Source organism: Oryctolagus cuniculus, chromosome 14 (assembly GCF_964237555.1).
Source record: "Oryctolagus cuniculus chromosome 14, mOryCun1.1, whole genome shotgun sequence".
NCBI classification, from domain to species: domain Eukaryota; kingdom Metazoa; phylum Chordata; class Mammalia; order Lagomorpha; family Leporidae; genus Oryctolagus; species Oryctolagus cuniculus.
The window spans coordinates 68,362,555-68,389,129 of record NC_091445.1 but is presented as its reverse complement, the minus strand read 5'-3'; the positions used below and the strand labels follow the sequence as shown (position 1 = coordinate 68,389,129).

General features: G+C 52.7%; 1 long non-coding RNA gene across 1 annotated transcript; it reads right to left on the bottom strand.

Moving 5' to 3' along the window:
- Positions 1 to 2,892: 2,892 nt before the first annotated feature.
- LOC127492746 (uncharacterized) lies at positions 2,893 to 3,742 on the bottom strand. Its single transcript, XR_011382110.1, has 2 exons — positions 3,469 to 3,742; positions 2,893 to 3,035 (listed from the first exon to the last, which is right to left on the bottom strand). It is a non-coding gene; the product is annotated as an uncharacterized lncRNA (long non-coding RNA).
- Positions 3,743 to 26,575: the final 22,833 nt, after the last annotated feature.

Here is a 26,575-nt window from a genome sequence, read left to right as displayed (position 1 = left end):
TCTCATGTAATGAGCTCCTAGGATTCACTCCCCCACCCACACAATAATCAGCCCATTAGGACCACCCACGAGGGCAGGGCAATAGAAAAAGGCAAAAGGTGGAGGTTTCTGAATCCTAAATTCCAGGCACTTGTGGTCCCCTTGGTGTGACACCTCCCTGATGGAGCTGGCCTCTCCCATGGTAGAGACCTGGAAGTCCCCATACCCCAGCTCCCAATCATGGAAAAGACAGTCCCCAGGGTCCTGGAAGCCACAGGCACCCTGATTGACCAACGCCAGACCTTGGAAGCTCCTATTTTATTTTGACCTGAGCGAGTTCTCATGGGACAGCCCAGAGCTGGAAAGAGACCTGCTCTTCAGTCCCTGAGACTCTCAGCTGGAAATCCTCACGGAGCAGTTACTTTCCCAGGGTGCACAGCACCTTGAAGCCCAAGAGGGACACAGAGACCCGGGCCCGGTGCCTGCCGACCCCGACACAGCAGATGCCCCCTTCTTGGGACTCTTCTTTTCTTGGTGCAGTGGAATTCCTCCTTTGTTCATGACCCTACCCCATAAGCATCCTTGAGGACCAGGTCCTTAACAACTCCATGGAGAACTGGCTGTGACCTTGCACTGCCATCTCACTGAGGCTCATCTCTGAAACCTCCAGAAGGGACAAGAATCAGTCATGAGTTATGTGCGCCATATGACACCAGGAGAGACTTTCACACTGACCAGCAATGGCCAATAACTGCATCTTTCCTCCACCCCACCCCCTTCCTTCCCTTTCCTCATCTGACCTCACCCAAGGCAGCTCAGGGATGCAGCTGTTGGCCTAATCTCCTCACTCTGAAGGGATTTGCATCCCACCCGCTGGGAGACCACTATAAAAGGCTCAGTCAGGACAGGACTGTCTCATTTGCACCTTCCCCTGAGCAGAGAGAAGCCACACACTTGGCCTGCAGGGGAGAAGCAGCAATGGCGCTCCACCCCTCCTCCCTGGAAGCGCTGTGCTGGCCGAGGGCCCCTCTGGAGCCCCACATGCCTCCGGGGCTGAGCCCAGAACAGGCGTGGGCCTGGGCCCTGGATAACTTCGAAGCACTGAGCAGCCACTCGTGCCAGCGCCTCCAGTCCTGCGCAGACGGGAACTTCGGAGTCCACGGGCTGCGGCGAGAGGCTTCTGCCAGTGTGGGAGCCGCGGCCGAGGTGCAATGCGGGCAGAAACGCTGTCGAGACCCAGACATCCAGGAGCCAATGGCTGAGAGCACCGTGGACCCCCAGCCACCTCAAAAAGTGTGTCTGACCCAGCCTGGAGATGCCAGCGCCCGCGGAGGAGGACAATCCGATGCCCAGAGCGACCCTTGGAGTCCTGGCCGGCCCCGCAAGTTGCTGAAAACCGAGGACTTCATCTGGGAGGAACCAGGAAAGGAAAGGAGCCCCAGCCTGGGAAACAGCCAGCTCCAAGACACTCTTCCACCAATGGCCTGGAGGAAGTGCGAGGCCCCAGGTGAGGGCCCTCCTTCTCCCCCTGTGGACTTTTGTTCCAGAACTGCCCTCTTCATGCCTAGGATTCTGACCACCTTAGCTGGAAGGACGCACAAGAAGCCTGAGAGCACAGCCGCCGCCCGCCCCATAGCCTCTTTTGGCCTCTGGATCCCAAGACGCTGAGGAATGAAGACTCCGCTGGCCCCTGGGAGCCACCGTGGCCGCTACCAATATTGCTGACTGAGGACGTGGCCAGCAGGACCGCCAAGACCCGGGACCACCACTGCCATCTGCCTTTGCCGACCCAGCGCCCTGAGGGCTCTGAGCAGATGCCTCGCTTGGAGACCCTGGTAGAACAAACGGCTGTACAGCGCCGGATCTCAGTCCTCGTGGAGATTGGTGAGATTTTCTCTCTGTTCCTGAATGAAATTTTACAAACTGCCATCATGCGTTCTCCCGCATGTTTCTAGTGCGGCCGTTGGAGGAAGGAGGTGCGGAAGGAGGTGCGCAAGGTCCAGTAAATGAACGCCAGTATCCTCCTGCGCTGGACCTTCTGTGGCTTCCCCGGCTGGACTCGCGGTAGGCAGCGGTTTTCTGTGTAGAGCAGTGCAGGAGGGTCTAACGTGGCCAACATGGACCTGTGTGTCTCTGCGCACAGCAGACAAGTCGCAGCCCGAGACTCCACTGAAGCCACAAGGTCTCCTGTTCCATGGTCCCAGCTCTGAGGCTCCAGCTTCTTCAGGGGGCACTGCTGCAGCCTCCTCGGACTGGCCAAGCTTCTAAAGGCATCTACAGGACGAAGCCTCGGCAGAGCTGTCCTCAGGGACTCCCCAGGCAGTGCCCTGCTGCCTCAGACTGTCCTTTCAGCCCCCACAGTGGACTGCCCAGCTGCCCACCTGCTGCAGGCCATGGGAAGGTCCTTGGTCCCAGGCCGTGAAAACATCAGCGACTTCTCTTCTGTCCTGTGGGGCTGGGGCTCTTGCATTCTCCAGTGGGACTGCTTGTGTTCAATCCTGCTCCTATGTGGTGATTTCTTTTTTTTCTTTAAATGTTTATTTTATTTAGCCAACGAGTTACATGGAGGAGAGATGAGAAAGAGAGAGTGAGAGAGAGAGATTTCATCTGCTAGTTGTCTGGCCATATAGCAACAAACACCAGTTCTTGGCATGGGCAAAGCCAGGAGCCTGGAACTCCCTCTGGGTGTCCCACTGGATGGCAGCCTCTTAACTATTTAGGCCATCATCAGCTGGCTTCCCAGGCACACTAGTGATAATCTAAGTAGGAAGTGGAATGCAGCTCCATATGGGATGTCAGGACCTGAAGAGTGGTCCTAACTTACTGTGCCAAAGGCCAGCCCCTCTCCTTTGTTTCCTCAAGAGTTGTTCTAAGAAATGAGATCAATGTGCCCTAGAAGGTAATGACACCCACCAATTCAATAAAAAGATTCTTGACTGTATGTGATGCTGCTTGTGGCCTTAGTGGACTTCTTGGAAGGGTCTGCCTGTGATACAACTCAGAGCAGGTTCCCCGCCATAGAACATCGCTTGTAATTCTGGAGGGACCCATAAGTTCTGCAAAGGGAAGCGAACGCTACATGAGCCCAGGAGACACCATGCTTTGGCCTCTGGATGCTGAGACTGACGCATAAAGACTTCGCTGTCCCTGGAAGCCACCAGAGCTTGCATCAGGATCCCTGACTGACGACATGGCCGCTGGAGTCCTGAAGACCCGGGACCCGTTCTGCCTTCTGCCTCTGGTGCCCCCCCCCACCTTGAGGTCTCCAAGCAGAGGCCTCAGTGAAGACCCTCAGAGAACAAATCGTCGTGCAGCACGGACCTCAGTGCAAGAACCACGCGGGCAGTTTCCCCTCATTGACATTGTGAGATTTCCTGTCCGTTCCTCAATAAAATTTGACAAAATGTCATCATACTTTCTCCCATTTGTTTCTGGTTTTGCTGTGGGAGGAGAAGCAGAAGGGTCAGATGGCTGAACCCAGGATCCTACCAACACGGGACCATCCGTAGCTTGGCTTGGCTTCAGCCTTTGTTTTCCTATGCACAGCCTGGTGGACAGGCCTGGGAGTGGCTGTTCTTCCACTGGGCTGGTGGTTCGGGGATCTAGAGAACCTGCAAAAACGCAAAAGCCAGACACCGCACATGAGCCACAAATGCTCCTGCTCCATGGCCCAGCTCGGGGTCCATCTCAGGGGCCCTCCCGCCATCTGCAGATGGCTGTGCTCTGGCCTCCTGGGACAGTCCATGGGTCCAGAGGCAGCTCCTGCACAGGCCTCCTGTGGTCCACACTCCTCAGTCTCTCAGGAACTCCCAGGCTTCTGCCTCAGTCTGTCCTTTCAGCCCACACAATGGAGCTGACCAGTGGCCACTGCACCATGGGATGGGCAGGTCCTGGTTGGGGAACACCCAAATACCAGCCACTTCTCTTTTGTATGGGAGGCTTAGTGAGCCTGGATTTTAGAGTGAGAATGCTGGTTTCAGTCATAGTTCCAATCTGGTGACATTTTCTCTTTAAATGATTTATTTGAAAGGCAGAGTCTCTCTCTCTCACTATGTTTCTTTCCCACCACTGACACACACACACACACACAGAGAGAGAAAGAGAGAGAGAGAGAGAGGGGGAATTCTTTCATTTGCTTGCTCACTCCCCGAATGTCCACATTAGTCAGGGATTGCCCAGGATGAAAGAAAGTTCCGAATCTTTCATTTTTAAGCCTCTACACAATCACTCCTCTGAAGTCTTCTACTCAGCACTCCTACACTCTCCCCACATTCAGGCTTCAGTCTCTAGTCTTATTCTACACTGTCAAGGAAGTTCACACCTACAGAAAAAAAATCAAAATGTCTTTAAATCACTTATTTTTAAAGAGTTGTTTATTAATTTGAAAGGCAGAGCTACAGAGTGGAGAGGAAGGATGGAGAGAGGGAAGGAGAGAGAGATCAATCTTCCATACCCTGGTTCACTTTGCAAATACTCTCAGTAGCCAGGGTTGGGCCAGGCTGAACCCAAGAGGCAGGAATTGCACCCAGGCCCATTTGGGTGGCAGGGGCCCAAGGACTTGAGCCATCATTTGAGGACTTCCCAGGGGCATTAGTATGAGCGTGGATTGTAAGAAGAGCAGCCGAGACTCCAGCTGGCACCGACCACCAGAGCTGGAGACCTCTGATGGCAATGTTGGGCACAGCCTGACCCTGCCACCATCACGGGCTCTTTCTAGGCTAGTAGGAGGCAGATTTAACATTTTTCTCTCTACCTATATCCCAGGACCCTTGAGGTTTCTGCCTCCATGTCCCATACAGAAATGTGCTGTCAACAGCTGTGGTTCTCCTGTTGTCTTCTGTCTTGGTGCAAACGCAATGACAAGATTTGTGCCAGCACTGTGCATTGTACGCAGGCTTCTCCTTGGTTTGGCCCTGCAATAAAATGGCTCTCAAATGTAAATTCAGTCTCGTGTTTCTGGTATGACTGTTGATGGCCTGGGCCGTGGTTATGAGGACCTGGGTTGGGATATTATCTGTGGGGCCCCCAGAGCCTCCTGTTGGCTGAGACCTGGAGTGTGGCGGTGAGTCCCTGCACAGGGGTGGCACCATGTTTCGGGTTTGGGCCATGGCCTGTGCACAGGAAAGCTCCCAGCACCTGTGTGGCTGATCATCAGATTTGTCTACACGTTCTGAACCTGCAAGTGTGCAACCGGCAGACAGAGCAGACTGACAGCTGCACTTGACTGGCAGATGTTCCACTTCTTCACACTGGCCTCTCAGGTGGTGAGGCCATTTCTGGGCTTGCAGTTGCCCCCCGAGCATGTGCACTGCTCTCTCTCATTTCTCCACACTCTGCTCTCTGGTCTGCAGGTTCTCACGCTCCTCCTGCCCCCATACACATCTCCCCTCCTTCCCTCCTTGCCCTGCCCCTAGTCTGCCTGCTGCCTTCACTAGCAAGGCTGCAGCCGATCAATGAATCTTAAGAATCCTGGCCAGTCCATAGTAACCTAAAACAGAATTCTTTCAGGTCCTCTGTTGATATTTTTCTTTTTCAGGCTCAGAGGGAAGTTCTTCAGTTAGGGCGCAGGTAGATGGGAGGCATAGGGACTCAGAAGATCCTGAGTGAGCCTCCAGTGAGGCTGGAGGAGCTGGGACCTCAGCTGTGGATGAGGTCTCCCGGTCGCCAGAGCAGAATATTCTGCCCTTCCAGAAGGGCAGCCTGGGAGGAAGAAGGCAAAGTCTCTCTCACTCCTCCAGGAAGAAGCAGTAAGAAACTCTAGGCCCTAAGCAGTGGTTTAGGATCCCAGGTGGAACCACACCCGGGGTGTATTTCAGAGGCCAACAGGGAAGCAGGGAGTGAGGGGTGCTCCATCACTTGGTGCCTGCAGAATTACTGGGGAGCTAGGGCCAAGGCATCCAGCGACAGACAGCCCAGCCTATAGGAGGCGTCCTGGCTCTCCCGGGTGGAGCTGGAAGCCAGGGGTTTCACTCCTGCCGAGTCCCATTTCCCTGTGTGGATTCTTGGTCCTGAAAACACAGACCCTTGTGTCTGAAAGGGAGAGGTAGGGGACCAGAGGCAACTTGCAGTGGATTAGACAGTGGACACCATGAGCAGGATCGAGGTGAAAAGGGCCAGGGGTCAAGATTTGGGGCTTGCCCGCATCTCAGCCTGTCTTGGAGGCTCTGGAGGAAAAGGACCCTCTCCTCTTGCCAGGGCTCGCTCCCTAGCCCAGGAGACACAGGCACCGGTATGTGACCAGCACAGCCTGTTTCCTGTGTCCACAGGGCACCTTCTCCCAATATTCACGGTCTCTCTGCATTTATCTAACATCCACAGCAGAAACATGACAAGAATTTTGCGTGCAGGACTGTTTTTATTGAGAAGACGAAAGAAAAACAGACAAACAACTCCGAAGGCACAGCTTGCACTGTGCATCAGCATCGCTGAAGTGCTCCTGTCTGTTCCCGCGGGGTCCTCTGGCCAGCTGTCGAGGCAGAAATCTCCAGGCTCCTGCGCACCCCAGCCCTGAGGTGAACCCAAGTTACCATCTCAGATCCCAAGTACTTGAATCCTCCGCCAGCAGCCTGGATGCATCCCATGGTGGCTGCTGTGGGCAGGAGAGCGATGCTCCTGTAGTCTTCCTCATCTGTGGTCTTGGGACCCCGTCATTTATCACCAGAGCAGGGCGATCAGGCTGAGGGAGGTGGAGGACGTGGGTGTGGTTGGGCTGCTCAGTGGATCCATTCTCTCCGGAAGGCACAGCTGGCTTCTGCTGAGTCTCGGGCAGCGGGCCTGGGTGCGGGGCTCAGCACCCATCCTGGGCTTCAAGGTGTTGTGCACCCTGGGAAAGGAACTGCTCTGTGAGGATTTCCAGCTGAGTCTCAACTGTGAAGAGCAGGTCGCTGTCCAACTCTGGGCTGACCCATAAGAACTTGCTCAGGTCGAAATAAAAGGCGAACTGTTAGGGTCCCGCTTCTGTGGAGCTGGGTGCCTTTGACTTCCAGGATCCAGGGTTCTTGGCTTCCATGACTTGGGTATAGAGAGGAACGCCTGGAGCTCTATCATGGAGCAGGGATTGGGCAGCTCCATTATGGAGGTGTATTCTCAAGGGGACTGCCTGTTGCTGGGATTCAGAAGCCACTACTGTTGCCTTTTCTACTGCCTGGCTCTGTGGGTGGTCCTAATCAACTGATAGGTGTGTGGGTGGGGGTGTTAATCCTAGCACTTCATTACATGAGATGATGGAATTAGAAACGAAATGGTGTCCCCTGTGGAGCACTGGGTAACGCCCTGGCTCTAAGCCCTGGCATGGCAATTGGGCGTGCCTTCTAATCCTGTCTGCTCCACTTCAGATATCACATCTCTGTTATTGCCTGGGAAAGTAGTACAAGATTGCCAACTCCTTGGCCCCTGCACCAGCATGGGAGACCCGGAAGAAACTCCTGGCTCCTGGCTTCGGATCCATGCCATTGCAGCCATTGTGGTCAATTGGGGAGTGAACCATCAGATGGAAGACCTCTCTCTCACTCTGGCCCTCCTCTCTCTGTGCAACTCTGACTTTCAAATAAAAATAAATAAATCTTAAAAATAAAAAAAAAAAAAAAAAGAAAATGCCCTCATCTGGGATGAGGTTACCAGGAGGCACTTTGGTCTGGGAAACCAAGAGCACGAGTCCTACTGCCTGGAGAGGAGCGCTGTTTTTGAAGACCATGATTTATAGAGAGTTATTTTCTAGGGGACCCTAAACCACTGCTTAGGGCCATTTTTCCTAGAGTTTCTTACTGCTTCTGCCTGGAGGAGTGGGAGAGACTTTGCCTACTTCCTCCCAGGCTGCCCTTCTGGAAGGGCAAAATATTCTGCTCTGGTAACTGGGAGACCTCATCCACAGCTGAGGTCCCAGCTCCTGCAGCCTCACTGGATGCTCACGCAGGATGTCTGAGTCCCCATGCCTCCCATCTACCTGCGCCCTAACTGAAGAACTTCCCTCTGAGCATGAAAAAGCTTTCAAATAAAAGAATTTTTTATTGAAAAGAAAATTTACTGGATTGTAGCTGGGGTAGAAAGCAAGCACACCCATTCCAGAATCCGGGTCACTAAGTCCACACAACAAGAGAAGTTGCAGATTTTCTCATGTCTTGGGCTCCAGGATACCTTCCTATTGCAAGAAGCAGCTTGGTGGCTGGCAAGCTCCATTGTGTGTGCTCAAAGACAGTCTGAGGCATAAGGGAATGGCTGGCCGGAGGAGTTCCTAGAACATGACCCCTAGGAGGCAGGTGCTTGGAAATGCCTCTAGAGCCAGGACAGTCCCAGAAGGCCACAGCAGAGCAACTGGAAGCTGGTGCAAGGTCCCATGATGGATGCAGGGTGGGAGGCCAGAGAGCAGGAGCTCTTCAGGTTTTAGTGGAGACTCTGGCTGCTGCTGCTTTGTTGGGTCTCTAGCGGGACCCGCAGATTTAGCCCCCGTACATACACACCAAGGCTGACCTCTGCCTGCCCTGCTGTGCGCAGACCGAGACTGCTGCCTCCTGGGGTCTGGCAAAGCAAAGCCACCCAAGGTCCTTTGCTGCACAGATCCTGGTGCTCAGCCACCCAGACCATATTACCTCTGCTTTCCCTACTGCTGAGACGGAAACGCACAGAACGGATGATGGGATTATTATAAAACTTTATTGAGGTATGGACAGAGTATCTCAAATGAGTACCAGTGAAAACTGCTTGTGTGCATGTTGCAATGAGTTCCATTACTTTACAACCCTTTGTTTCTGAGGGTCTTCAGGGAGGCATCTGCTTGGGTCCCTCAGCTTGTTGGGTCACCTAAGGCAGATGGCAGAACAGGTCCCGGGTCTTCATGGCTCCTCAGGCCATGTCCTCACTCTGCATTCTTGATGCCGGCCACGGTGGCTCCCAGGTGCCAGTGAAGTCTTCATTCGTCAAAGTCTTGGATTCCAAGGTCTAAGGAGCGTAAGGCGTAAGTGGCGTCTGGGCTCTCTCCCATTGCAGTGCCTATGGCTCTCGGGTTTACAAGCCCCGGCTGTGTCAGGAACAGGCCCCTCCAAAGAGTCCTCCAGAGATCCCAATCAGCTTCACATACAGTCCTGAATAAGGAGTTGAATCAATGAGTGTCATTACCTTCTAGTTCACACTGTTAGCACTTTAGAAATTAAAGGAGAGGCTCAGTAAGTTCAGCCCAGCCTTCCAGTACTGAATCCCAATGGAGCTACATTCCTCTTCCTACTTAGATTCTCACTAGTGCACCTGAAAAGCAGCTGATGATGGCCTAAATAGTTAAGAGACTGCGATCCAGTGGGACACCAGTTCTAAGAACCATGCATTCCCCATGCCCAGTCCTGGAGGTTTTGGACATTTTGGCAGCTAGCAGGTGAAAGATCTTTCCCTCTTTCTGTCTCTTGTCTCTCTCTCTCTCCTCCATGTCACACTGTGCTTCAAGTATAAAGAACTTCTAAAAGAGAAAAAAAGCAACTCACCACATGGGAGCAAGGATTGAAAAGAAGCAGTCCCACTCGAGAGTGCAAGATCCCCAGCCCCACAGGACAGAAGAGAAGTCGCTGATGTTTTCACGTCCTGGGACCAAGGACCTTCCCATGGCCTGCAGTAGGTGGGCAGCTGGGCAGCTCCACTGTGGGGGCTGAAAGGACAGTCTGAGGCAGCAGGGCACTGCCTGGGGAGTCCCTGAGGACAACTCAGCCGAGGCTTCGTCCTGTAGATGCCTTCAGAAGCTTGGCCAGTCCGAGGAGGCTGCAGCAGTGCCCCCTGAAGAAGCTGGAGCCTCAGAGCTGGGGCCACGGAACAGGAGACCTTGTGGCTTCAGTGGAGTCTCAGGCTGCGACTTGTCTGCTGGGTCTTCACCGGCTCCGCAGAGACACCGGATCATTGTTGGTCATGGTGCATCCCGCCTGTGCTGCTCTGCACAGGAAACGGCTGCCTGCCGCGAGTCCAGCCGAGGGAAGCCACAGAAGGTCCTGCGCAGGAGGATCCTGGTGCTTTGCTATCAGACTTCGCTCACTTCCTTCCACCACTGCCGCACTAGAAACATGGGAGAAAGCATGATGGCAGTTTGTAAAATTTCATTCAGGAACAGAGAGAAAATCTCACCAGTGTCCATGAGGGACTGAGGTCCGGCGCTGTCCCACCGTTTGTTCTACCAGGGTTTCCAAGCGAGGCGTCTGCTCAGAGTCCTCAGGGTGCTGGGTCAGCAAAGGCAGATGGCAGGGGCGGTTCCGGGTCTTCGAGGTCCTGCTGGCCATGTCCTCAGTCAGCGATCTCGATGGCGGCCACGGTGGCTCCCAGGGGCCAGCGGAGTCTTCATTGCTCAGCGTCTTGGGATCCAGAGGCCAAAAGAGGCTATGGGGCGGGCGGCGGCTGTGCTCTCAGGCTTCTTGTGCCTCCCTTTGCGGCGCCTAGGGCTGCTTTGAATCCTGGGTTTTTGGTCAGGGGCAGCGGCTCTGCTCTCTGGGGTGTGCCGCGGGCAGGCCCCTCCAAGAAGCCCGCAGGGGCTACAAAGCAGCTTCACGTCAAAGTCCTCGTGGCACCCAAAAGGTTGACCCAACCTGGGATAAAGGGGCAGCGCCCAGGGCCCAGACTTGGGATTGCTCAGGGGAGGCAGCACCTGGGGCCCCTGAGCCTCTTGTGCGGAGTCCCAGGCCTCCCGCACACAGCGGGGAAGAGGCTGCTCCATTGCTTTGCCTCTGAGAGGAGGAAGGGTTTGCAGGGCCTGGGTCCTCCCTCTTTTATACTGTGCTGCCCCTCCCCAAACCAATCAGAGGGTGTGGATTTGGGCGGAGACCTTTGCTCAGGGTCAAACACATCAGAGAGCAGGACCTGATCATATCAGGAGCAATCCATTCATCATGATTGAAATGATAGGAAGTTGCCTTCTTCTTATGGATTGAGAAGTTTAAAGTGTGCTAGGAGGGAAGGGGGAAGGTTTGTTTGGAGGGGATGGGACTACACAACCTGTATAGAAAGTTCCTCCTTTACAATCTATTGTGTCCTGACGTTTATGAGAAAATGCAATTTGATTCTCAGGTCTTCTTTTTTTTTCTTTAACGATATATTTATTTATTTGATAGATAGTGTTACAGAGAGAGAGGAGAGGCAGAGAGAGCAAGAGTGAGGCCTTCCATCCGATGGTTCACTCCCTAATTATCTGCAGTGCTGGAGCTGCAATGATCCGATGCCAGGAGCCAGGAGTTTCTTCAGGGTCTCTCATGCGGGTGCAGAGGCTCAAAGACTTGGGCCATCTTCTAGTGCTTTCTGAGACTATAGTAGAGAGCTGGTTCACAAGTTGAGCAGCAGGGTCTGGAACCAGCGCCCATAGGGGATGCCAACACTGCAGTCCAGGGCATTAACCCTCTGTGCCACAGCACCAGCACCAGGAAATATTTTTGTGAAATGCACCATATTGTCGCCCAAAATATTGGAAGTATTGGTTGGTCATTTTTTGCATGTAATTTCTAGCTGGATAATGCGAACCTGAGTGTGTGTGTGTCTGTGTGACATGGCCTAGTCAGAGGTGATGGGTCTAGCTTTTATTGCCCAGTTTTCCTATGTCCCCCATTCTTTTGAACCAAGCACACTATTTAAAGGGCAGGTAGAAGGCGTCTAACTAATTCAGGGCAAACTTATTCTATTAGATGAAGCCGATATTGGCAATGCTATGCTTCTCCTATCAGCTTGAATGTCTAGTAGGCTACAGTATCTCTCCCGATGGGCCTGGGATTCCCTACACCCCGCCCCCCCTCAGCAATATACCTGATTGGCAGAAGGTGGGGGTGGAGGGAAAAGTGCCCTGGGGCTCCCTCTGCCTGCCAGCAGCCAGGCTAACTGCATGGAGTACCCAGGCCATCTCTGGGGATCTCCTACATAGCCTGACATTTTTGGCCATTTGGGGTGTGAACCAACAGATGGAAAATTTCTGTCTCTTCTTCTCCCTCTGCAATTCTTTCAAATAAATAAATTGAAATAAAATAAAAAGATCACATTTTATGTGACGAGAACATACTCAATTTCACTTCTTACTATTGAGATCTTATCAACATATTTTCTTGCTTAATGGTTCTGACTAGAACTACTACCAGAACTAAGTGGAATGTGAACGTGCATAACTTTACTGTGTTTCTTATCTTGAGAAGTTTCTAGTCTATCACAGTTGAGCATGGCACTCGTGGGCTTTTCATACATGGTTTCCATTATGTTGAGGTGGGACTAGCCCTTGTCCTTCCAGAAAATCCCTTTCTATGAATCATGGTCTCCAACAACAGCACTCCTCTCCAGGCCTGTAGGACTCCTGTTTTGGTCTCCAAATTAAGTGATTCTAGGAAACCTGCTCCCAGATGAGGGCATTTTATTTCTAATCCCATCATCTCATGTAATGAGCTCCTAGGATTAACTCCCCCACCCACACTACAATCATCTGATTAGGACCACCCACGAGGGCAGGGCAACATAAAAAGGCAAAAGGTGGAGGCTTCTGAATCCCAAATTCTAGCCACTTGTGGTCCCCTTGGTGAGATACCTCCCTGATGGAGCTGCGCTCTCCCAGTTCCATGGCAGAGATCCGGAAGTCTCCACACCCCAGCTCCGGAGTCATGGAAAACACAGTCCCCAGGGTCCTGGAAGCCACAGGCACCCAGATTGGCAATGCCGGACCTTGGCCGCTCCTATTTTATTTTGACCTGAGCGAGTTCTTATGGGACAGCCCAGAGTTGGACAGCGACCTGCTCTTCACGGTCCCTGAGACTCTCAGCTGGAAATCCTCACGGAGCAGTTACTTTCCCAGGGAGCTCAGCACCTTGAAGCAAAGGAGGGACGCAGAGACCTGGGCCTGGTGCCTGCCAAGCACGTCTCAGCAGAAGACCCCCGTCAGCTTGTACAATGCTTTTCTTGGTGCAGTTGAATTCCTCCTTTGTTCATGACCTACACCATAAGCATCCTTGAGGACCAGGTCCTTAACAACTCCGTGGAGGACTGGCTGTGACCTTGCACTGCCATCACTGAGGCTCATCTCTGAAACCTCGAGATGGGACAAGAATCAGTCATGAGCGTATGTGGGCCGTCTGACACCAGGAGAGACTTTCACACTGACCAGCAATGGCCAATAACTGCATCTTTCCTCCACCCCACCCCCTTCCTTCCCTTTCCTCATCTGACCACCCCCAAGGCAGCTCACTGGGGCAGCTGTTGGCCTAATCACCTCACTGGGAAGGGATTTGCATCCCCACCCCCTGGCAGACCACTATAAAAGGCTCAGTCAGGGCAGGACTGCCTCATTCACACCTTCCCCTGAGCAGAGAGAAGCCACACACTTGGCCTGCAGAGGAGAAGCAGCAATGGCGCTCCACCCCTCCTCCCTGGAAGTGCTGTGCTGGCCAAGGGCCCCTCCAGAGCCCCACATGCCTCCGGGGCTGAGCCCAGAAGAGGCGTGGGCCTGGGCCCTGGATAATTTGGAAGCACTGAGCAGCCACTCGTGCCAGCGCCCCCAGTCCTGCGCAGACGGGAACTCCGGAGTCCACGGGCTGCGGCGCGAGGCTTCTGCCAGTGTGGGAGCCGCGGCCGAGGTGCAACGCGGGCAGAAACGCTGTCGAGACCCAGATGTCCAGGAGCCGATGGCTGAGAGCACCGTGGACCCCCAGCCACCTCAAGAAGTGTGTCTGACCCAGCCTGGAGATGCCAGCGCCCACGGAGGAGGACAGACCCACGCCCAGAGCGACCTCTGGAGTCAGGGCAGGAACACGGAAGCTGCTGAAAACCGAGGTCTTCATCTGGGAGGAACCGGGAAAGGAAAACACCCCCAGCCTAGGTCACAGCCCGCTCCAAGATGCTCTTCCCCCAATGGCCTGGAGGGAGCACGAGGCCCCCTGGTGGGGGCCCTCCTTCTGCCCCTGTGGACTTTTGTCCTAGAACTGCCCTCTGCATGCCTAGGATTCTGACCACCTGAGCTCCAGAGAGGCCAAAAACGCACTTCCTGTGCTCTGTTTGGGAGCTTGCTTTTCTGCAGAGCAAACCAGTGGGCCTCAGAGGCCGCCAGCCCTGAGCCCCTATCATCCAGAGCCCTGGTTGTCCCTTTATATCCAATGCAGAGTCTCTGCTCTTGGGACCGCAGGTCCATCTACAGGGAAGTGCTTTCCTGGCCCTGCAGACTTCAGAGCCAGGGACGCTGGCCACAAGAACCGAGAAGGTGCAGCCCCTGGGGTTGGGGTGAAGCGCTGCCCCGCAAGGAACTGACGCTCTGGACCCAGAAGGACCCACAGACACCCGTGAGACAGATGGACGCTGCCGTCTCAGCCTCAGTCCCTAAGATCTTCCTTCTCCAGATAGACCACTGGAGATGGAGACCTCTGATGGTGGAGGCCCACAGCCTGACCCGCCCCGACACCAGGAGAACTTTCGAGTCTGGCTGGTGGCAGATCCCACCCTCCACTTCTGCCTGGGGACCCCGGACCCTTTAGGTTTCCACCTCGATGCCCCATTCAGCCAAGTGCCATAAATGGATATCCTGTCCTGTTGCTTCGGTCTTATGTGATCACATACGGTGACAGATTTCTGCTAGCATAATGCTTTGTAGGCAGCCTTCTCTTTGGTTTGCCCCTGGAATAAAATGGTCCAAAATGCAAATTCTTTTTCGCTTTTGTGGTGTGGCTGGTGTCTGCCTGGGCAGTGGCTTATGGGAGCAGCATGCAACTCTGGAGCGTCTATTTGGCTGAGATGTAGAGGGCAGTGGTGACCCCGTGCACAGGGGCGCTCCACGGGTCTGTGTAGACAATGGTCCAAGCTGTGCATACGAGCTGCAGAGATCAGGTGGACAGAGGGAAAGCAGTGCAAGCCTGAGACCCTCCCATACTTGCCTGTGGAAGCGCTCCTGGCTCTTCTGACCATGCCCGCCCAGGGACCCCTCCCAGCTTCCCAGGTTACCCTGCAGCTGCCTCCAAACAACTCTTCTGCTCCCAGGCAAATCTCAGCAAACTTTCCTCTGCTTCTCTGGACTCCTTCTTCTTTGCCAAGCTCTGCTGCAGCGATCCTGCTGCGAGGACTGGCGTGGAGGGTGCAGGCATTGGAGGTCTGGACAGGGAAAACAGGGACACAAAGATGGAGAAGTGTGTGTCACAGGCACCCTCACCCCATGCTTGGAGAGCTTCCTTCTCATTCTGCTCCAGCTTGAGAACGTTCACAGGTGACTTATGTCTCACTACAGAAGGGAACATAGGTTATCAAATCCACCAGAAGGAACCCTTGAAAATGCCCTCTGACTTAACACCCAATCAGGTGGGTCAGGAAGAGGAAGGGAGTGTATGGGGGAAGGGATTGCCAAGACTCTTCATCATGGTAATAAAGATCAGGGGTACTGTTTCTGTAACATCCTGAAGTCTCCACTTTCTTGCCAGGAAATGCTCTTCCTATGCCCTGCACTTTCCATCTCCAAATGGCTGATTCTCATCCCTTGTAGGCATTTGAGGAGTGAACCAGTAGATGGAAGACCTCTCTCTCTCTCTCTCTCTCTCTCTCTCTCTCTTTCTCTAACTGTGTTTTTCAAATAAATAAAATAAATATTTAAAAAAAACTTATGGTTTGACATTTTGTAGATTCTAGGTTTTACTTACTGCATGTTTTCACGTAACTTCTGTTTATGTATTTATGAAACAATTGTAAGTCTAGTGTTTCAAAATGCATTGCAAATTTAATCTTCATATATTTTGATAAACATAGTCCACTCTTCTCCAAGCTTGTCTCGATTATCGACCAGGAGAACTTACACAACACCATCGTATGAAGAGCACCAATGTGATTGTTTGTTTTGCACAGTATATATTCCATTGTGCTGATTACTGTGGTTTTCCTTTCAGCACTTTAACATCATTGGTTACTTCTAATTTAAAGATATGCCCCATCCCTGTTGTTTTGCCTCTACAAATATTGTACAGCTAACATAATTTTCTACTTGAGAGTGGTTTTGGAATTGGTCAACTCCCACAGAACCTCAAGATTCCCTTCCAAAAAATTACCCTTTGCGAGTTCCCCTGCCACCCCTCCAGATACCATTCCCCCTTAGTCCCCGCACAAACCTTCCTCTCTCTCCATCCCTGGGTTTCAGTCTCTGCCCCAGAACTACTGTTAGGTGTAGTCTATTTATCTGCCTGTATGCAATTTCCACACGGTTTTGTTGCTGTACCTTTGTAATCTGTTTTGAAATCAGAGTGGATGGTCCTCCAACTTTAGATTTTTATTTTTAAAATTGTTTGGATTTTGTGGGCTCTTCCAGATTGCATAGAAGTTTTAGGGTAGATTTTGTGGATTGTTTTGGGTGCTTTTGAGATCTTAGCATTCCTAAATCTCCCAATACATAGGCATGGGATATCTTTCAATGTATTTATTTCTTTAATTTATTTCATAAATATTTTGTAGTTTTCATCATGTAATTGCACCACCTCCTGGATTAATTCCTGGTGTTATTTTTGATACAACTGTAAATGGGATTTTTTTTTGGAATTTTTGTTTCAAATTGCTAATTGTTAAAGGATGCAAATGTTGGCCAGCGCTGCGTTTCACTAGGCTAATCCTCCACATTATGGCCCCGGATTCTGTCCCGGTTGCCCCTCTTCCAGGCAAGCTCTCTGCTGTGGCCCAGGAGTGCAGCAGAGGATGGCCCAAGTCCTTGGGCCCTGCACCCCATGGGAGACCAGGAGAAGTACCTGGCTCCTGCCATCGTATCAGCACAGTGCGCTGGCCGCAGCACACCAGTCGTGGCGGCCATTGGAGGGTGAACCAAGGCAAAGGAAGACCTTTCTCTCTGTCTCTCTCTCTCACTGTCCACTCTGCCTGTCAAAAAAAAAAAAAAAAAGATTTAAAGGATGCAAATGTGTTGTTAATTTTTGTTGAACTTGTTTATTAGTGCTGATGGCATTTTTGGGGTGTATGTGTATTTATGTGATGTGTCTTTAGGAGTTTTAAATTTTTTTTTTTATTTTTTATAAAGATGTATTTATTTATTTTAAAGGCAGAGTTACAGAGAGAGACAGAGATAGAGAGAGAAAATTTATGGAAAAAGAAGAGCATTCAGGAGTTTTCAACTTTTTTTTTTTTTAGTGGGAGGTAAAATAGCAAGGTTTATGAGGGAAGGGATATCCGTAAGGATGGATGGGCACTTCTCCAGACAGAGCCTGAGACTGAGAGAGTGCCCAGTCGCTCGGCCGGGGGGGGGGGGGGGGAGAAGGTTACATGGTGGAGTGGAGAGAGTACACCTGGCCAGAACAGGCGGGCGGCTCAGCAGAGAGGCAGAGGGATGAGCCAGAAGTTTTCAACTTATAAGGTCATATCTTGGGGCTGGATTTGGAACAAGAGATTAAGCCATAGCATGCAAAGCCAGCATCCCCTACCAGTGCCAGTTTGAGTGCCCAGCTGTTCCACTTTCAATCAAGCTCATCTGGCAAGTAGCACCAAAGACAAGTTTCAGGGAACAGGTCCACTTTATTAACAACCAGGTACACTATTTAAAGGGCAGGCAGAAGGGGCGTAACTAATGCAGGGCAATACTACTTCTATTGGATGAAGCCAATATTGGTGATGCTATGCTTCTCCAATCAGCTTGAAGGTCACGTGGGCTACAGTAGCTTGCCTGATGGGACTGGGCCACACCTGGAAGCAATTTGCCTGATTGGCAGAAGGTGGGGGTGGGGGGAAAAATTGCCCTGGGGCTGTCTTCGCCTGACATCTCCTGGGTCCCAGAAACAGCAGGCGCCCAGATCGGCCATGCGGGACCCTGGCGCTCCCATTTGATGTCGACCTGAGCGAGTTCTCCCGGGACAGCCCAGAGCTGGACTGCGACTTGATGTTCACAGACTCTCAGCTGGAAATCCTCACGGAGCAGTTACTCTCCCAGGGCGCAGGGCACCTTGAAGCCCAGGAGGGGCACAGAGCCCTGTGCCTGGGCCCCGCCTCCCGCGAACCAGCAGAAGCCCCAGGCGCCATCAGGAGAGACCAACCCAGCACGCCCCACCCACGCCCAAGTCCTCTGCCTCCCTTGGCCTGATCGCCTCGCTCCAGTGACAAATGACGAGGTCCCAAGACCGCAGATGGCAGAGACAACATGGAGCTTCTTCCTCCAGCCCCCAGCAGCCACCTTGGGTCGCATCTAGACTGCTGGTGGGGGACTCGAGCGCTCCAGATCTGAGAAGGTAAACTTGGGTTCACCTCACGACTGCAGTGCACAGGAGCCTGGAGACTTCTGTTGCGACTGCTGGCCCGAGGACCCTACAGAACCGATGGTGACAGGAGCACTTCAGCAATGCTGATGCACGGTGCACGCTGTGCCTTCAGAGTTGTTTGTCCGTTTTCTTTCACCTTCTCAATAAAAACTGTCCGGCATGCAAAATTCTTGTGTTGTTTCTGTGTGGATATTGCCAAAAGGCAGAGAGATGGAGATTTTAGGATGCTGGCTGTGGAGATCTGGGGATGCTGCTGGCGTCTCCTGGGCTAGGGAGTGGGCGGGAGTCACCAGGAGCAGGTCCTTTCCTCCAAAGCCTCCAAGACAGGCTGAGATGCGGGCAAGCCCCAAATCTTGACCCCTGGCCCTTTTCACCTCGATCCTGCTCATGGTGTCCGCTGCCTAATCCACTGCAAGTTGCCTCTGGTCCCCTACCTCTCCCTTTCAGACACAAGGGTCTATGGTTTTTGGAGCCCGAGAATCCCCACAGGCCAAAGGGACTAGGCAGCAGTCAAACCCGTGGCTTCCAGCTCCACCCGGGAGAGCCAGGACGCCTCCTACAGGCTGGGCTGTCTGTCACTGGATTCCTGGGCCCCAGGAACCCCACAGGCACCCAGCTGTAGAGCACCCCTCACTCCCTGCCTTGATTGTGACCTCTGGAATGGACCCTGGGTGTGGTTCCACCTGGGACCCGAAGCCATTACTGCTGACCATTTTTCCTAGAGCTGCTTACCGTTTCTGCCTGGAGGAGTGGGAGAGACTTTGCCTACTTCCTCCCAGGCTGCCCTTCTGGAAGGGCCTGGCTGAGTGGCCCCACAGTTCTCCCTGCTTCCTCCCCTTCCCCCTGGGCTGACTCTAATGAGCCCGTTCCTCCAACACCAGCACGGGATCCAGGAGCTGAGAGGAAATTCTGCTCTGGCGACTGGGAGACCTCCTCCACAGCTGAGGTCCCAGCTCCTCCAGCCTCCCTGGGGGCCAGGATCTTCTGAGTCCCCATGCCTCCCATGCTACCTGCGCCCTAACTGAGGAACTTCCCTCTGAGCCTGAAAAAGTAAAATATCAACAGAGGAGCTAAAAGAACACTGTTTTAGGTTACTATGGACAGGCCAGGGTTCTTACGACTCTGTCCATCCACTGTGGTGCTGGGCATTTTGTGGATCTCACCTGGGGCAGGGAGGCTTGCAGGTTTGCTGTGCTCACCACTGAGGGCCTCCTACCAGGTACAAGGTACAGGGCACAACCCCCAGGACATTCTGCCTCTAAGCAATGTTGGAGAAGGGTTTTGCAGAGAGCCAAAGTGTGGATGGACACATGCTGGGTTTCAGGGAGGGAGACAGAAGGTGAGGGTGGTAGGAGAGCAGTGGAAATGCCGGGGAGGCAACTGCAAGCCCAGAAATGGCCTCACCGCCTGAGAGGCCAGTGAGAGGAAGCAGGAACATCTCCCCGTCAAGTGCAGCTGTCAGTCTGCTCTGTCTGCCAGTTGCACACTTGCAGGTTCAGGACGTGTAGACAAATGTGACGATCAGCCACATAGGTGCTGGGAGCTTTCCTGTGCACAGGCCATGGCCCATGCCATATATGTGGTGCAACTCCAGCTCAGGGACTCAACAATCACACTCCAGGTCTCAGCCAGGGGAAGGCTCTGGGGGCCCCACATTATTCCAATCCAGGTTCTCATAACCACTGCCCGGGCTGTCAACAGCCATACCAGAAACACGAGAAAGAATTTACATTTGAGGGCCATTTTATTGCAGGGGAAAACCAAGGAGAAGCCTGCTTACAATGCACAGTGCTGGCACAAATCTTGTCATGCGTTTAAACCAAGACAGAAAGCAACAGAACAACAGCTGCTTGCAGTGCTTGGTGTATGGGGTATGGAGTCAGAAACCTCAAGGGTCCCAGGCAGAAGGTGGATCCACCTCCAACCAGAATGGGAATTTCCTGTGGTGGTGGCGAGGGTCAGGCTGTGCCCAATATTGCCATCAGAGGTCTCCAGCTCCGGTGGTCTGTGCCTAGAGCAAGCAGGGCAATGTTGGATCCAAAGCTGAGATGACAGTATCCATCTGTCTCGTGGGTGTCTGTGGGTCCATCAGGGTCCCGGGTCTTCAGGGCTCCAGCGGCCATGTCTTCAGTCAGGGATCTTGATGCCAGCTCTGGTGGCTCCCAAGGACAAGTGAAGTCTTCATCTGTCAGAGTCTCGGCATCCAGAGGCCAAAGGAGCACGTGAGCTGGCTCAGGCAGTGCGCGCCTCCCTTTGCAGCGCCTGTGGCTCCTTCGGGTTTACTAGCAGCGGTTGCTGGTGGGAAATCAGTGCTCTGGGTTGTGTCACAGGCAGCCCCCTACAAGAAGTCCACTAGTGCCACAATGCAGTTTCGTGTCACCCCTGAAAGTAATTGAATGAATGAGTGTCATTAACTTCTAGTGCACATTGATATCATTCCTTAGAACAACTCTTGAGGAAATAAAGGAGAGAGGCTGGCCTTTGGCACCGTAAGTTAAACCCACCCTTCTGGTACTGACATCCCATATGGAGCTGCATTCCTCTTCCTACTTAGATTATCACTAATGTGCCTGAAGGCAGCTGATGATGGCCTAAATAGTTAAGAGACTGCCATCCAGTGGGACACCCAGATGGTGTTCTAAGCTCCAGGCTTTCCCCATGCCCAGTTCTGCATGTTGTGGACATTTGGGCAACTAGCAGACGAAAGATCTCTCCCTCCTTCCATCTCTTCTCTCTCTCCTCCATGTCACACTGTGCTTCAAATATAAAGAACTTCTAAAAGGAAAAAAAGCAACTCACCACATGGGAGCAGCGATTGAAAACAAGCAGTCCCACTGGAGAGTACAAGAACCCCAGCCCCACAGGACAGAAAAGAAGTCGCTGATGTTTTCACGTCCTGGAACCAAGTACCTTCCCATGGCCTGCAGCAGGTGGGCAGCTGGGCAGCTCCACTGTGGGGCTGAAAGGACAGTCTGAGGCAGCAGGGCACTGCCTGGGGAGTCCCTGAGGACAACTCAGCCGAGGCTTCATCCTGTAGATGCCTTTAGAAGCTTGGCGAGACCGAGGAGGCTGCAGCAGTGCCCCCTGAAGAAGCTGGAGCCTCAGAGCTGGGGCCACGGAACAGGAGACCTTGTGGCTTCAGTGGAGCTTCGGGCTCTGACTTGTCTGCTGGGTCTTTTGCCGGCTCCGCAAACAAACCCAGGTCCATGTTGCCATGCTGGATGCCGCCTGTGCTGCTCTGCATAGAAAACCACTGCGTGCCACGAGTCCAGGCGAGGGAAGCCACAGAAGTTTAGGCGCAGGAGGATCCTGGCGCTCGGCTATTGGACTTTGTTCACCTCCTTCCGCCATGGCCGCATTAGAAAAATGTGGGAGAACGCACGATGGCAGTTTGTAAAATTTCATTCAGGAACGGAGAGAAAATCTCACCAGTGTCCACGAGGGACTGAGGTCCGGCGCTGAACAGCCATTTGTTCTACTAGGGTCTCAATGCGAGGCGTCTACTCAGAGCACTCAGGGCGCTTGGTGTGCAGGTGCCACTAGGTGGAGAATTAGCCTATTGAGCTGTGGCACTGGACTGTAATCTGTTTTGAAATCAGAGTGGATGGTCCTCCAACCTTAGATTTTTATTTTTAGAATTGTTCGGTATTTTGTGGGCACTTCAAGATTGCATAGAAGTTTTAGGGTAGATTTAGTAGATTGTTTTGGGTGCTATCGAGATCTTAGCATTCCTAAATCTCCCAATACATAGGCATGGAATATCTTTCAATGTATTTATTTCTTTAATTCATTTCATAAATATTTTGTAGTTTTCATCATGTAATTGCACCACCTCCTGGATTAATTCCTGGTGTTCTTTTCGATACAATTGTAAATGGGATTTTTTTGTAATTTTTGTTTCAAGTTGCTTATTGTTAAAGGATGCAAATGTGTTGTTAATTTTTGTATGCTGCTACTTTGTTGAACTTGTTTATTAGTGCTAATGGCATTTTTGGAGTGTATGTGTATTTATGTGATGTGTCTTTAGGAGTTTTAAATTTTTTAATTTATAGCAAAAGAAGAGGATTCAGGAGTTTTGAACTTATAAGGTCATATCTTGGGGCTGGCATTTGGCATAAGAGGTTAGGCCACAGCACGCAAAGCCAGCATCCCCTACCAGTGCAGTTTGAGTGCCCAGCTGTTCCACTTTGAATCAAGCTCCTTGCTAACAATGAGCCTGGGAAAGCAGTAGAGGATGGTCCAAGTATTTGGATCCTGTGACCCACATGGGAAATCTGAATGGAGTTCCAGGATCCTGGATTCAGGCTCATCCCCAGAGGCCACACATGCTGTTGGCATGGGTGGGGCAACAGCGCTCTTTGGCAAAAGCACCAAAGACAAGTTTCGGTGAAGATACACACTTTATTAACAACCACACACACTGGTTAAAGGGCATGCAGAAGGGGAGTAACTAATTCAGGGCAATACTACTTCTTTTGGATGAAGCCGAATTTGGCAATGCTATGCTTCTCCAATCAGCTTGAAAGTCACATAGGCTAAAGTGGCTCTCCTGATGTGCCTGGGCCTCCCCCCATCCCCCCACCCCCCCGGGAGCAATACCTGATTGGCAGGAGGTGGGAGTGGACAGAAATGTGCCCTGGGGTTCCCCCCGCCTGCCAGTAGCTAGGCTAACTGCATGGGCTACCCAGGCCGTCTCGTGACTGTGGACTGGCCAGGGTTCTTCTATTGATTCAGCGTCCACAGCCTTGTCAGCCAAGGCAGCAGGCAGACTAGGGGCAGGGAAGTAGGGAAGGAGGGGAGATGTGTATGGGGGCAGGAGGAGGGTGAGAACCTGCAGACCAGAGAGGGGAGGGTGGAGAAAGGAGAGAGTTTGCCAGAAAGAACATAGAAACACGGAACACCATGGAAAATCTCCATGAACTTCTTTCCCTAGGACTCTGTCCATCCACTGTGGTGCTGGGCATGGTTGTGGATCTTACCTGGGGCAGGGAGGCTTGCAGGTTTGCTGTGCTCACCACTGAGGGCCTCCTACCAGGTAGCAGGTACAGGGCACAACCTCCAGGTAATTCTGCCTCTAAGCAATGGTGGGTTGCAGAGAGCCAAAGGATGGATGAACACATGCTGGGTTTCACGGAGGGAGACAGAAGGTGAGGGTGGTAGGAGAGCAGTGGAAATGCCGGGGAGGCAACTGCAAGCCCAGAAATGGCCTTACCGCCTGAGAGGCCAGTGTGAAGAAGCAGGAACATCTCCCGTCAAGTGCAGCTGTCAGTCTGCTCTGTCTGCCGGTTAAACTCGTGGAGGCTCAGAACATGTAGACAAATGTGAAGATCAACCACACAGTTGCTAGGAGGTTAACTGTGCTCAGGCCCGCACTAGACATGTGGTGCCACCCCTGTTCAGGGACCCACAACCACATTCCAGGTCTCAGCCAGGGGAACTCTCTGGGGGTCCCATGCTATCCTAACCCAGGTCCTCAGATACCACTGCCCAGGCCATCAACAGTCATACCAGAAACACAAGATTGAATTTACATTTGAGAGCCATTTTATTGCAGGGGCAAACCAAGGAGAAGCCTGTGTACAATGCACAGTGCTGGCACATATCTTGTCCTCGCCTTTGAACCAAGACCTAATCAACAGGAGAACGACATCTGTTTAGAGCTCTTGCCTGTAAGGAGCATCAAGGTAGAAACCTCAAGGGTTCTGGGACCCAGGCAGAGGCAGATGGTGGATCTGCCTCCAGGCAGCCTGGAAAGTTCCCGTGGTGGTTGTGGGGGTCAGGCTGTGCCCAACATTGCAGAGGGCCTCTGCCGTCAGAGGTCTCTACTTCTGGTGGTCTGTGCCTAGAGCAGGACAATGTTGGTGACCGAGGCTGAGACAACAGCATCCATCTCTCTCGTGGGCATCTGTGGGTCCTTCAGGGTCCAGAGCATCGGGTCCATGATGGACAGCTCTTCACCCCTCCCCTGGGGGCTGCGCCTTCTCTGTTCTTGTAGCTGGCGGCCCTACCTCTGACATCTGCAAGGATGGGAAAGTACTTCCCTATGGACTAAGCAACAGTCTCAAGAGCAGAGGCATTGGGAAGAAAGGGGGCAGCTATAGCAGAGAGCTGGATGGCAAGTTGAACAGCAGGGTCTCGAACTGGCTATAAGATGCCGGCGCTTCAGGCCAGGGCTTTAACCCTCTGTGCCACAGAACCGGCCCCAACTAATCTTTTTTCTGAAATGCACCATATATTCGCCCAAATGATTGGAAGTATAGGTTGGCCATTTTTAGTGTGTAATTGCACAGCTGGATAGTGACAAACCTGAGTGCGGGTATGTGTGTGTGTAATGGCTTAGTGAGAAGTAATGGGTCTAGAGTTAATTGCCCAGTTTTCCTATGTCCCCAGTCCCTTTGAACCCTAGGATACAGTGGATACTTTCAGTGGCTTTTCCTCTAGAGAGGCAAAGTGTCCTAGAAAGCTAGTAAATGTGGTGTAGGGATTATGAGCAAGTAGATCCACTCTGGAACTGAAGTCAGTTGAAAGTGAGGTTTCTAAGGCTGGTGGCTTGTTCCCAGAGCAAGACTTAGTCCCATCTCACTCCTCCCTCTTTCAGCAGGTGAGTTCCACTGTGCACACTGGGAATTGAGGATGTGGATTTGTTAGAAGGACACTTCCTGGGAATTTGTACCTCAGGAAGATGGAATATCATTCATGTTGTAGATCTTAGAATTTTGTTCTTTTGTAGGACTAAACAGTATACTGTTCTATATATAACCTAATCTGATGGGTTATTTATCAATTATGGCCACATGAAATGCTTCCTTTTATAGCTATTATGAGCAATATTGCTATGAACACAGGTATAAAATATCTCTTTGAGAATTTGCATTCCATTTTGGGGGGGGGCTTGCTCTGCAGAAAATCAAGCTCCAAAACAAAGCACAGGGAGTGCGTTTTTGGCCTCGCTCCAGCTCAGGTAGTCAGAATCCTAGACATGAAGAGGGCAGTTCTGGAACAAAAGTCCACAGGGGCATTAGGAGGGCCCCCACCAGGGGGCCTCGCACTCCCTCCAGGCCATAGGGGGAAGAGCATCTTGGAGCGGGCTGTGACCCAGGCTGGGGGTGTTTTCCTGTCCTGGTCCTCAAGATGAAGACCTCGGATTTCAGCAGCTTCCGTGTTCCTGCCCGGACTCCAGAGGTCGCTCTGGCCGTGGGTCTGTCCTCCTCTGCGGGCGCTGGCATCTCCAGGCTGGGTCAGACACACTTCTTGAGGTGGCTGGGGGTCCACGGTGCTCTCAGCCATCGGCTCCTGGGCGTCTGGATCTCGACAGCGTTTCTGCCCGCGTTGCACCTTGGCCATGGCTCCAACACTGGCAGAAGCCTCGCGCCGCAGCCCGTGGACTCCGGAGTTCCCGTCTGCGCAGGACTGGGGGCGCTGGCACGAGTGGCTGCTCAGTGCTTCCAAATTATCCAGGGCCCAGGCCCACACCTGTCCTGGGCTCAGCCCCGGAGGCATGTGGGGCTCCGGAGGGGCCCTCGGCCAGCACAGCGCTTCCAGGGAGAAGGGGTGGAGCGCCATTGCTGCTTCTCCCCTGCAGGCCAAGTGTGTGACTTCTCTCTGCTCAGGGGAAGGTGCAAATGAGGCAGTCCTGCCCTGACTGAGCCTTTTATAGTGGTCTGTCAAGGGGTGGGGATGCAAATCCTTCAGAGTGAGGAGATTAGGCCAACAGCTGCATCACTGAGCTCCCTGGGTGTGGTCAGATGAGGAAAGGGAAGGAAGGGGGTGGGGTAAAGGAAAGATGCAGTTATTGGCCATTGCTGGTCAGTGTGAAAGTCTCTCCTGGTGTCATATGGCCCACATATGCTCATGACTGATTCTTGTCCCATCTGGAGGTTTCAGAGATGAGCCTCAGTGAGATGGCAGTGCAAGGTCACAGCCAGTTCTCCATGGAGTTGTTAAGGACCTGGTCCTCAAGGATGCTTATGGGGTAGGGTCATGAACAGAGCAGGAATTCAACTGGACCAGGAAAAGAAGCCAAGCCGGGGGCATCTGCTGTGTCATGGTCGGTAGGCACCGGGCCCGGGTTCTGCGTCCCTCTTGGGCTTCAAGCTGCTGTGTGCCCTGGAAAGTAACTGCTCCGTGAGGATTTCCAGCTGAGAGTCTCAGGGACTGTGAAGAGCAGGTCTCTGTCCAACTCTGGGCTGTCCCGCTCTGGTTGATAAAATAGGAGCAGTCAGGTTCCGGTGTTGGGCAATCTGGGCACCTGTGGCTTCCAGGACCCTGGAGCCCGGTGTGGGGTCTTCCGGGTCTCTACCACGCAGCTCCATCAGGGTGGTGTCTCACCCAGGGGACCACAAGTAGCAGGAATTTGGGATTCAGAAACCTCCACCTTTTGCCTTTTTATATTGCCC